The sequence below is a fragment of the Nicotiana tabacum genome, chromosome 7, assembly GCF_000715075.1.
Source record: "Nicotiana tabacum cultivar K326 chromosome 7, ASM71507v2, whole genome shotgun sequence".
Classification (NCBI taxonomy): Eukaryota; Viridiplantae; Streptophyta; class Magnoliopsida; order Solanales; family Solanaceae; genus Nicotiana; species Nicotiana tabacum.
The window spans coordinates 154,113,897-154,124,480 of record NC_134086.1 but is presented as its reverse complement, the minus strand read 5'-3'; positions in this window follow the sequence as shown (position 1 = coordinate 154,124,480).

Genomic DNA, 10,584 nt, shown 5'->3' with positions numbered 1-10,584 from the left:
TGATAACATAATAACAGCGGAACTTTAAATAATTAAGCGGAAGTCAACAATTAAATATCTTAAGTCAACGTCTATTACAACTTTTAAAACCCCAAATACCCAAAACCTAGTGTCACAGACTATCTAAGATTTCTACATACAAGGTCTGAAGAAATAACACTACACTATTTCTGAACAAGAAAAAATGAAATAGGAAGTAGAGATAGAGGGAGACGCCAGGGCCTGCGGACGCCTGCAAGTCTACCTTGGGTCTCCGAGTGGACTGAAGGAAGCACTCCAACTACTGTCTGAAAGCTTCTTCTGGATCTGCACATAGTGTAGTATCAGTACAACCGACCGCATGTACTGGTAAATGTCTAGCCTAACCTCGATGAAGTAGTGACGAGGCTAGGACTAGACTACCATATAAACCTGTGTAATTTAACTAAATACAACAGAAAAGAAGTACAGAAAGAAACAGTCATATACAGTCAAGTATGGGAGGGGGAAAACATGATGCAGGGTACAACAAGTATCAACAGGAAATCAGCAATTTAGTGTAGAGAAACCGTAACACAATTATCAATAAAAATTAGGAAATCAAAAACAAGTGCACGGCATCACCCTTAGTGTTTTTACTCTCTCTCACCAAAACAATACACGGCATCACCCTTCGTGTTTTATGCTCTTCCTCACCCAAACAATCATATAATCAAAATGTGCAGGACATCACCCTTCGTACTTTTACTCTCTTTCCTCACCATATAATCAATAGAATCGGCACGGAATGGCACGTCGTGCGGCACGACATCACCCTTCGTGTTTTATACTCTTTCATCACAATAACAAACAATGCATAGTATCACCCTTCGTGCTTTAACCCTCTTCCCCACCCAAACAATAATCACAAACAATAGGGTAAGGAAATAAAGGAAATTTGCAATAAGAATCCCAGCAAGGGAAAAACAAGTCACCAATTAAATACCGACAATGGAACAACAATTAAACAATTAAATCCCGGCAAGGGAACAACAAATAAATCAACAATAGCCCGGCAAGGGTGACAACATAATGATCTCTTCTCTTTCTCAATTTTACTTCACAATTCACTTCACAACTCGAGCCAATGCTCTCGAGGTTCGATTATCACTTATACTTTCACAACTCGAGCCAATGCTCTAGAAGTTCAATTGTCACTTATACTTTCACAATTTCACTTTACAACTTGAGCCAACGCTCCTCAATGTTCATAGGTCACAATTTTTTCTACAAACTTTATACAACAATTAGAAATCTTCACCAAGGCATGAATAATACAACAAAATCATGAAAATCACAATATAAGACCTACGGTCATGCTTGACACCAACGTATAGATACTTGTCATCATGCTTATACGTCGTACTTGACAAGAAGCAAATAGCAAATAGGACACAACTCCTAATCCCTCAAGCTAATGTTAGATCAAACACTTACCTCGATGCCATGAACATAACTCAAGGTTCAATTATAGCTTTACCCCTTGATTCCACCGCCAATTCACTCGTATCTAGTCACAATTTACTTAATTAGATCAACAAACGCTAAATGAATCAATTTTGAATGCATAAAAATGAGTTTTCCAAAGTTTTACCCAAAAAGTCAAAATTGCCCCTAGGCCCACGTGGTCAAAACCCGAGGTTCGAACCAAAACCCGATTACCCATTCCCCTACGAACCCAAATATATAATTTGTTCTGAAATCGAACCTCAAATCAAGGTTCAAATCCCCAATTTTTGAAAAACCTAGATTCTACCCAAAACACCCAATTTCCCCCATGAAAATAATTGATTTGAAGTTGAAGTCATGTTAAAAGATGTTAATGATTGAAGAAAACTAGTTAAAATCGACTTACAATTGATTTGGAGAAGAAAGGTTGTTTGAAAAATCGCCTCTTATGTTTTAGGGTTTTGAAAAGTGAAAAATAACTGAAAAGTCCGTTTAATATACTCCTCTTAGACCCTCTCTGCGGACCGCATAAAAAAGACTGCGACCGCGGAGCTCCACCGCGGACCGCAAGAAATTGAGCGCGGCCACGAAGGCTTGGCCTTGCTCACCGTGGACCGCACAAATCCCACCGCGGTCGCGGAGTCCCCACCGTGGCCATGAAGCTTCCACCGCGGACCGCGAGACCTGGCTTCAGAGACCTGCAACTTCTCTGAATCTGCAACTTTTTTTTTCCTAAGTGTAAAAACATCCCGAAACTCACCCGAGACCCCGGTGCTCCAAACCAAATGTCATACTAACTCAAAAGCATCATATGGACCTACTCGTGCGATCTAACATGTAAAATCATGAATTAAACCTCAAAACTCAATATTTTCATCAAGAACTCTCAAAGTTCATAACTCTTCAACCGGAAGTCCAATTCACGTCAAATAAACTCCGTTTTTCATCAAATTTCACAGTTATCTTTCAAATACTATAACAAGTTTGTACCAGACTCCGGAACCAAAATACGGTCCTGATAACAATGGTTTCAAACATTAATTCTTTTCTTTATTCCTTAGATAATTCAGTAAAACAATTTCTTTCAAAAATTGATTTTTAAGGTTTGAGACCTCGGAATTCATTTCCGGGCATATGCCCAAGTCCCATATTTTACTGCGGACCTCCCGGGATTGTCGGAACACGGATCTAGGTCCGTTTGTTAAGAATGTTGACTAAAGTCAACCATAATCAAAGTTTTAACTCAAAAATTTCTATTTCTCATATTTTCACATAGAAGGCTTTCCGAATATAGGTCCGGACCACGCAGATAAATCAAGGTGGGGTAAAAAAAAGAGATTTTTAGGCCTCGGAACACTGAATGCACTTGCAACACAAGTGATGACCTTTTGGGTCATCACAATAGTGCAGATCTTGTTGGTTATGCAAATGCAGGTTATTTATCTGATTCCCATAAAACTCGATCTCAAACCGGGTACGTATTTACATATAGAGGTGCTGTCATATCATGACGCTCCATAAAGAAATTGATTGTTGCTACTTCTTCAAATCATGCTGAGATAATAGCTATTCATGAAGCAAGTACGGAATGCGTATAGTTGATATCAATAATTCCTTTTATTCGAGAAAAAGTTGTTTGGAATGTGAAAAAAGACCCATAATTTTATACGAAGACAATGTTGCATGCATAACCCAATTGAAGGAGGATTTATAAAAGGAGATAGAACAAAGCACATTTCAACAAAATTATTCTACACACACAATTTTCAAAAAATGGTGATATTGATGTGCAACAAAACCGTTCAAGTGATAATCCGACAGATTTATTCATTAAATCTTTGTCAACTTTAACTTTTGAGAAGATGGAATACAAGATTGGAATGCGGAGACTCAAATATTTGAAACAAAATTTTTATTAGGGGAGTAAAATACGCGATGTACTCTTTTTTTCTTACTAAAGTTTTTTCCCACGGGGTTTTCCTTAAAAGGTTTTTAATGAGTTACCTAGCAATGCGTATTAATAAATATATGTACTCTTTTTCTTTCACTAGGATTTTTCCCACGAGATTTTTCCTGGTAAAATTTTAATGAGACACATTATCTTTTAATGAACATCAAAGGGGGAGTGTTATAAATATATTATATTATGGATGTTCACTTAGTACTCCATTATAAATAAGTTTCCTGAAGAAGCTTATCCATATGAGACTCCGTCGTAAATATATTTATTATTTAGTACTCTATTGGAAATAAGCCTCCTGAAAAAGTTTATCACTTCGGTACTCGGTTATGGATAAATATCAGTAGAATATTATCTATATCGGGTACAATAAGCTTATCCTTTCGATACTCTATTATGGATAAACATTACCCCCAATAGAAGATTATTCATACCTAGTATAATAAGCTTATCCTTTCGGTACTCCGTTATAGATAAACTTTACTATCGGTAGAAGATTATCTATACCTGGTACAATAAGCCTATCCTTTCGGTACTCCGTTATGGATAAACATTACCTCTGGTAGAAGATTATCCATACTTGGTACAGTAGCAGCTTACACAGCAGCTTGCAGTAGCACCTTATACAACAACTTCCTTTCTTCTATAAATAGAGGAGATTTCAATTCATTATGTACAACTGTTTGAAGTTGAATAATATATCAGTTTCTCTCTATACTTGTCTTTACTTTACAGTCTTTATTTTATAACAAATCTAAATTTGTCTCCATTAATAAAAGATCCTAAGAACCTCGGCTTGTTTCGTAATTTTTCATATGGCGTCTAGTTTTGCGCCACCTATTGAATTCGTATCTATTTTTTTATAAAATAAAATACTCAATTTTTGGATAACTTTAAATACATACATTTTTCTTTTCTGTTTTACTGATGTTTTCTTTTTCTTCTTTGTGCTTAGAGTTTCTTCTTATTATTTGTGTTTAGAGTTTCTTCTTCTTCTTAGTTGCAAAATGGATTTGTTAAATTTATTTTTGTTGATAATTTGATGATTGAGATTTATTTTTTATGATATTTGAAAGTTATGTTTCAAACTTGAGCTCATTTGGAGTAGATTTGGGCATTGAATCATGTATTGGATTGTTGAAATTCGAAAAACAAATTATGCTTTAGAACTTAATATTTGAAATCTAAAGTTGCATTCAATAGATCGAACTGCTTAAGATTTGAATTTTTGAAGTTGCATTTGAAAAATAGAAGAACTTCAAATTTGATTTATCAAGTTGCACTGAATAGATTGAACTACTTTAGATCTGAGCGGGTATACTTTACTGTAACGACATGGTAAGATTATTCAGTGATTGATTGGCTTTTAGAACAACTCGGGTCACGTTCGAGGAAGAACATATGTTTAAGTGGGGGAGGATGTAACGGCCAGACCGGTCGTTTTGAGCTTTTGTACTTTGATCACCAGTTCTCGGGCATGACTTGCCCTGTGTGGTGTATTATGACTTATGTAAATAGTTGGTGTTGGGTTTCAGGTTAATCAGAATGAATTTGGAAGAACACTCTTAGTTGAAAGCTTAAAATTTGAAAGGTTTGACCAAGATTTGACTTATGTGTATTTGATCTCGGATTGGAATTTTTATGGTTTGGTTAGCTCCGTTAGGTGATTTGTGACTTAGGAGCGCGATCGGAATGGACTTTGGAGTTGTAGAGAAGATTTAGGCTTAAATTGGCGAAATTGATATTTTGGCGATTTCCGGTTGATAGACGAAATTTTGATATAGGGGTCGGAATGGAATTCCGAGAGTGGCAGTAGCTTCGTTGTGTCATTTGGGATGTGTGTGCAAAATTTTAGGTCATTCAGACAAGATTTGATAGACATTTTGATGGAAAGCATAATTTAAGAGTTCTTGGAGATCTTAGGCTTGAATCCTATGTTAAATTGGTGATTTGATGTTGTTGTGAGCGTTCCGAAGTGTTGAACAAGTTTGAACGATGTCATGGGATGTGTTGGTACAATTGGTTTGAAGTTCCATGGGTTCCGAGATATTTTAGGCCAAAAATCATATCTATAGCAGGTCCAGAAGGGTTGCAGGCCTCGGAACCCACCAGCGCGGTCCGCACAAAATGCAGTGCGGCTGCGGTAGGTGTTGTGCAGACCGCACAAAATGCAGTACGGCCGCGGTGGGGAACATTTTACTAGTCCTACTTCGGAAGCTCATATCTTTTGATCTACAAGGAATTTTGAGATGATTCAAAAACGAAAGTTGTAGTCCTTAGTGTCTAGTTTACAAAAAGGTAATGATATCATAATTTGGATATCTGTAGGGAAAGTTATGGCCAAAATACTAAATTCTATCACTGCAGATGAAAACCTGTGCAGCCGGAGTCATTTTCGTGTAGACCGCACTGGTTTTGTGCTGACCGCGGTCGTTTTTATGTGATCCGCATAGGTGGAAATCTGTGGGGTACTCTATAAATACGAGGTTTTGGGTTTTATTTAATATTTTGACCTAGAGAGCTCGGATTTTGGCGATTTTTCGAAGGTTTTTCAAGAAATTCATCGGGGTAAGTGATTCTAACTTAGATTTGGCTAGAGTACATGAATCTATCACTGAATTCATCATTTGATTCGTGATTTGGGATGGAATTTGGGAAGAAAATTTGTGGAATCTTTTAAAAATATAAAATGATGATTTGAAGGACCAAATGGTATCAGAATTGGATAATTTTGGTATGGTTAGACTCGTGAAGGTATGAGGATTCTGAAAATATAAATTTTACCCGATTCCGAGACGTGGGCCCGGGTTTCAAGTTTTGGTAATTTTGGGAATTGTGTCATATTTTGATTGTTTTCGCTTGGTCTTTGTTCCTTTAGCATATTTTGACATCCACGTTCTAATTTTGGATATATTCAACACGTGTGGAGGCCGATTTGAGGGGCAAAGGCGTTGCGAGCTAGAGATTTAGCCGGTTCGAGTTGAGTAATGATTGTAAATGATGCTCTGAGGGTTTGAAACCCCGGATTGCACATCGTAGTGCTACATTGAGGTGAGGCACACGCTTGATGACGAGCATGGGGTCGTGTACTATTGGGAATTGTGACTTGGTCCGTCCCGATTGATGATTTTATTGCGTATTTGATTAAAAACTATTTGCTACCATCATTATTTGGGCTGAATGTCATATTTGGGCCTAGTGCCAACTATTTGAACCCTACGAGGATTTTTCTTGATATTTCCTCACTGTTTTGACTTTATACTTGAACTCAGTCATGTTATTTTCCACTGTTTTCAAAACTCAGCCAAGTTTGTTTTGCTTTAACACTTGAAATGATATTTCCAATAATATTTTGGGCTGAGAATCATGTTTTACTGTTACCTGAGTGGCTTATGTAATTTTTGACTAAGTAAGGCCAAGGGCATGTATTGTGAGGATACTTTTGGGTCGGGCTGCATGCCGCAGCAGTGAGATACTAATTTGATTATGAGGCCGAGGGCCTGAGATATGTACGCTACAAAGTGGCTTGTTGATATTGATATAAGGCCGAGAGCTTGTTTATGATGCTACGAGGTGGCTTGATATTGCGCTTGGGCTGTAAGGGGCCCCTCCCGGAGTCTGTACACCCCTAGTGAGTGCGGGTAACCATTGTTATGTGAGATATAGTTCGAGGGGCTTATATTGTTCTATGTGATAGCCCGAGGGGTTGGTATTGTTCTATGTGATTGCCCGAGGGGCTGGTACCGTTCTATGTGATTGCCCGAGAGGCGGAGTTGTTGACATTGTACCCGAGGGGCGAACCTTTATGTGTTTATCTTTCATATTTACCTATCATTTACCTGTTAAACTATGATATTTGTGCTCAAGGGGCAGATTTTTGTGCTTATCTGCACTACCTGTTTTGCATTCATTTGCGTAACTATTGAAAATGTCGTTTTCAAAGAAGTATAAACTAAGCTAAGATGTTTTAAGAGATTTTTTACAGCTTCACTACTTTCTTACTAGTTTTGAACTGCTTCTATACAACATCTTGATATGCTTTACGTGATTTCTTTTCATTCAGACTTTAGTTATGATTATTACTCACTGAGTTGGAGTACTCACTTTACTCCTTGTACCTTGTGTGCAGATTCAGGTATTTCTGAACCCGGAAGTGGGTATTGGCTGATCGGAGGCAGAGTAATCGGAGTTTATCAAGGTAGTTGCTAGTATTTGCAGCACCACTTTTCTCATTCTTCATTTCATTAGCCTGTGTCTTGTATATTTCAAACTTTTCAGTTGTATTTATATCCTAGTAGATGCTCGTGACTTGTGAAAAACTGGTTAGGGCTGTGTTGGGTTGTACTTTCGCACTTTATTGGCATTATTCGCTAATTAGTATTGCTATATCATGTTTCAGACTACTTTTATGTTATTTAACTGTTTAAAAAGTGAATTAGGTTTAATTGGCTGGCCTTGTCTTCATGAGAGGCGTCATCACGACCGAGTCCGGGTTTGGGTCGTAACAAGTTAGTATTAGAGCCTAGGTAACATAGGTCTCACGAGTCATGAGCAGGTTTAGTAGAGTCTCACGAATCGGTATGGAGACATCTGTATTTATCCTCGAAAGGCTACAGAACCTTTAGGAAAACTTCACATTCTTGAACTCTTATTGTGCGTCCTTTGATTCAGCTTAAAATGTAACTCTTTGAATTCCTTCCACGCGTTCATATGCGTGCATGAGCGCTCAGTATCAGATGTGCATCGATGGCTTGTAATTCCCTAATCGCGGGGCGAGATGTGATCTCCGTGAGTTGATGTTGGGCCAGTTTGGAGGACTTGAGGCCGGATCTTTGCCTATGGCTCGAGCACAGAGGTGCTGATTGTGTGAGAAAGTATTTTTGAACCTATATGTTGGTTATTGTCCCTATTAGTGGAAGTGACAGCTGGATGGCTATGTGATGAGTATGTTAGTACTGCGAGATGTATCCATATGATTGAAAGCGACGAGAAGGGTCTGCTAGAGGATAGAAGAATTATTAGGTGCTTGATTTCCATCTTAATTCGAGGTATAGCCCCGAGTTATGGGCCTGTGAAGAATCTTTTCATGTTTCCCAGTTGGGAGTGAAGTAAATTTCATGTTGCGCTATGAGTTCAGACTCAGGAAGACTAAGTGACTGCGTAAAGTTTATGACGGTGGAAGGTATGTGGAAAATTTAGTTTGAGGCGAAGCAGGTGGGTTATCTCCTGCGGAGTGTTCGAAAGTTTGTGCGATCTTTATGTTGTCTGATAGAAGATCTCATTTGCAAGTGAAAGATATGTGCTGTAATTTATATTGGGTCACTTAAGAGAGTGGGTTTAACTGTTGTGAGAGTGAATGTGAGATTTGCAGAAGATTTAAGGTACCTGATGATCTTTGTTTTCCCAAGCTTACAAAGGATTTGAGTTTAACCTCACTATGGTATTATGGTAGCAATAGAGTATATGCGTTATGAGTTATTGAGTGTGTTTTGATCTATGGCTTCGGGCCAAGTGGGGGAGTCTGCTATTGATTAGTTGATTGCATGTTTATGTGCTATGTTGATCCCAGTTCGAGGCGTTCGGGAAAATCAGTTATGGCCTACGGAGATTGAGACCGATGATGGCTTGAGTAAAGGAAAAATTCTTAACAAAGGATATAATATGCTTCATAGGTGTGTGAGAATCACGGAATGTCTTAAGTTGTTGTTGGTAAAGGATGCTCGGTGCATAGAGCAGGAAGTTTCTTGGTTGTAATGGAATGATGTCACATTTTGCGGTGTCAGAGTGCTAATGAGGCACAGGTTGATCGGTTCGTTTGATCAGACTAATTGCAGTTTAAGTAGAGTGAATAACTCGTGGGAGTGGTTCTAATGTGTTCAAGATTCTATATGTAACAATAGGGTAAGTTAAAATTGTATATGTGGTTAGAGACTGAGTTATCATTGGAAGATGTCAAGACTTGTGGTGTTTTCTATATTAATTGTGGGATTCTATGTATCAATATCAAGAGGTAATGGATCTAGATTTGCAGGAAGTTCTTTAGAGTAAAGTATTTCGAATGTGGTGCTTTTGGGAATATTTAAGAGAGTATTCAGCGGCTTATGAGTCTTAGACAGTGTAGTTTTATGCTTGGGTATGGTGTGGTAATCCTGGGTTGAGGAATTTTAGTGCTACAACAAGAGGGAATATCAAGTTGAAGATAAATCAGAAGGAAACTTAGATAGAAGAGATAGCTTGATAGTAGACCGAATCGATATGGTAAGGATATGATTAGTTCCTTGGGTGTGTACGGGGTAATGAGTTCCTACAGGTATTTCACGGCAATGCTCTTAAGTTTGATGGTTTGTGTAGCTTGGTCGAGTTAGAAGGATTCAGTCCTGGCAGGTCTGGTTTGTGCAACGGGAACTCGGAGAGTTCTTAATGGTTTCTACCTTAGTTGGAGATGTATATTTTCTATGGGCATGAGGAGCATGGGATGCATAGTGATTTCCTTCTAGATGGGATAAATGGAAAGTTCTTGACTAGTGGAGTACGTACATGTTTGTGGCTCGGAAGGGAGATGAAGTTCTCATGTTATCCAAAGATGGTATGGTATATGCGGTATGTTATGGAGGATTGACATTTGCGTGTGTAAGGTTACGGTTCAGTTTTGAACGGAAAGTCATAAAATTCTTAGGCAGCACGGGCAGTTTCAGACGATTAGAGAAATGAGCTTCAAATGATTAGGGGGATGATCTCCAGATAATTAAGGAAATGGTATTGCTAAATAGGAGTGATTTGACGAAGGTATATGTTTCAGAAAAGGCAATGTGATTAAGTTGATGGTACTTCGGTAGAATTGCGGCGCTTTCTTGTTAGATTGACTATTGATATTCGAGTTTGCTTGGTGACACAGGGGAATTTTAGAGTATCTTTCGTGGAATGATTGGGTATTTGAGGTGAGGTATGCATTCGGAAGGCGAAATTGGGGTCAGGTATGTTGATTCATATGCCATATGGATTTGGAGACAGGGAAGTTCTCACATTCAGGCTATGTTGTGGTTGTGAGTCGTATGTATCGGCACTGTTTAGTGACTATCAGGGTTTGGAGACCCGAGTGGATATTTTGTTGCTTGGTATGTAGATTTGGATGTGATATTGGGTTCAGACTGGTTGTC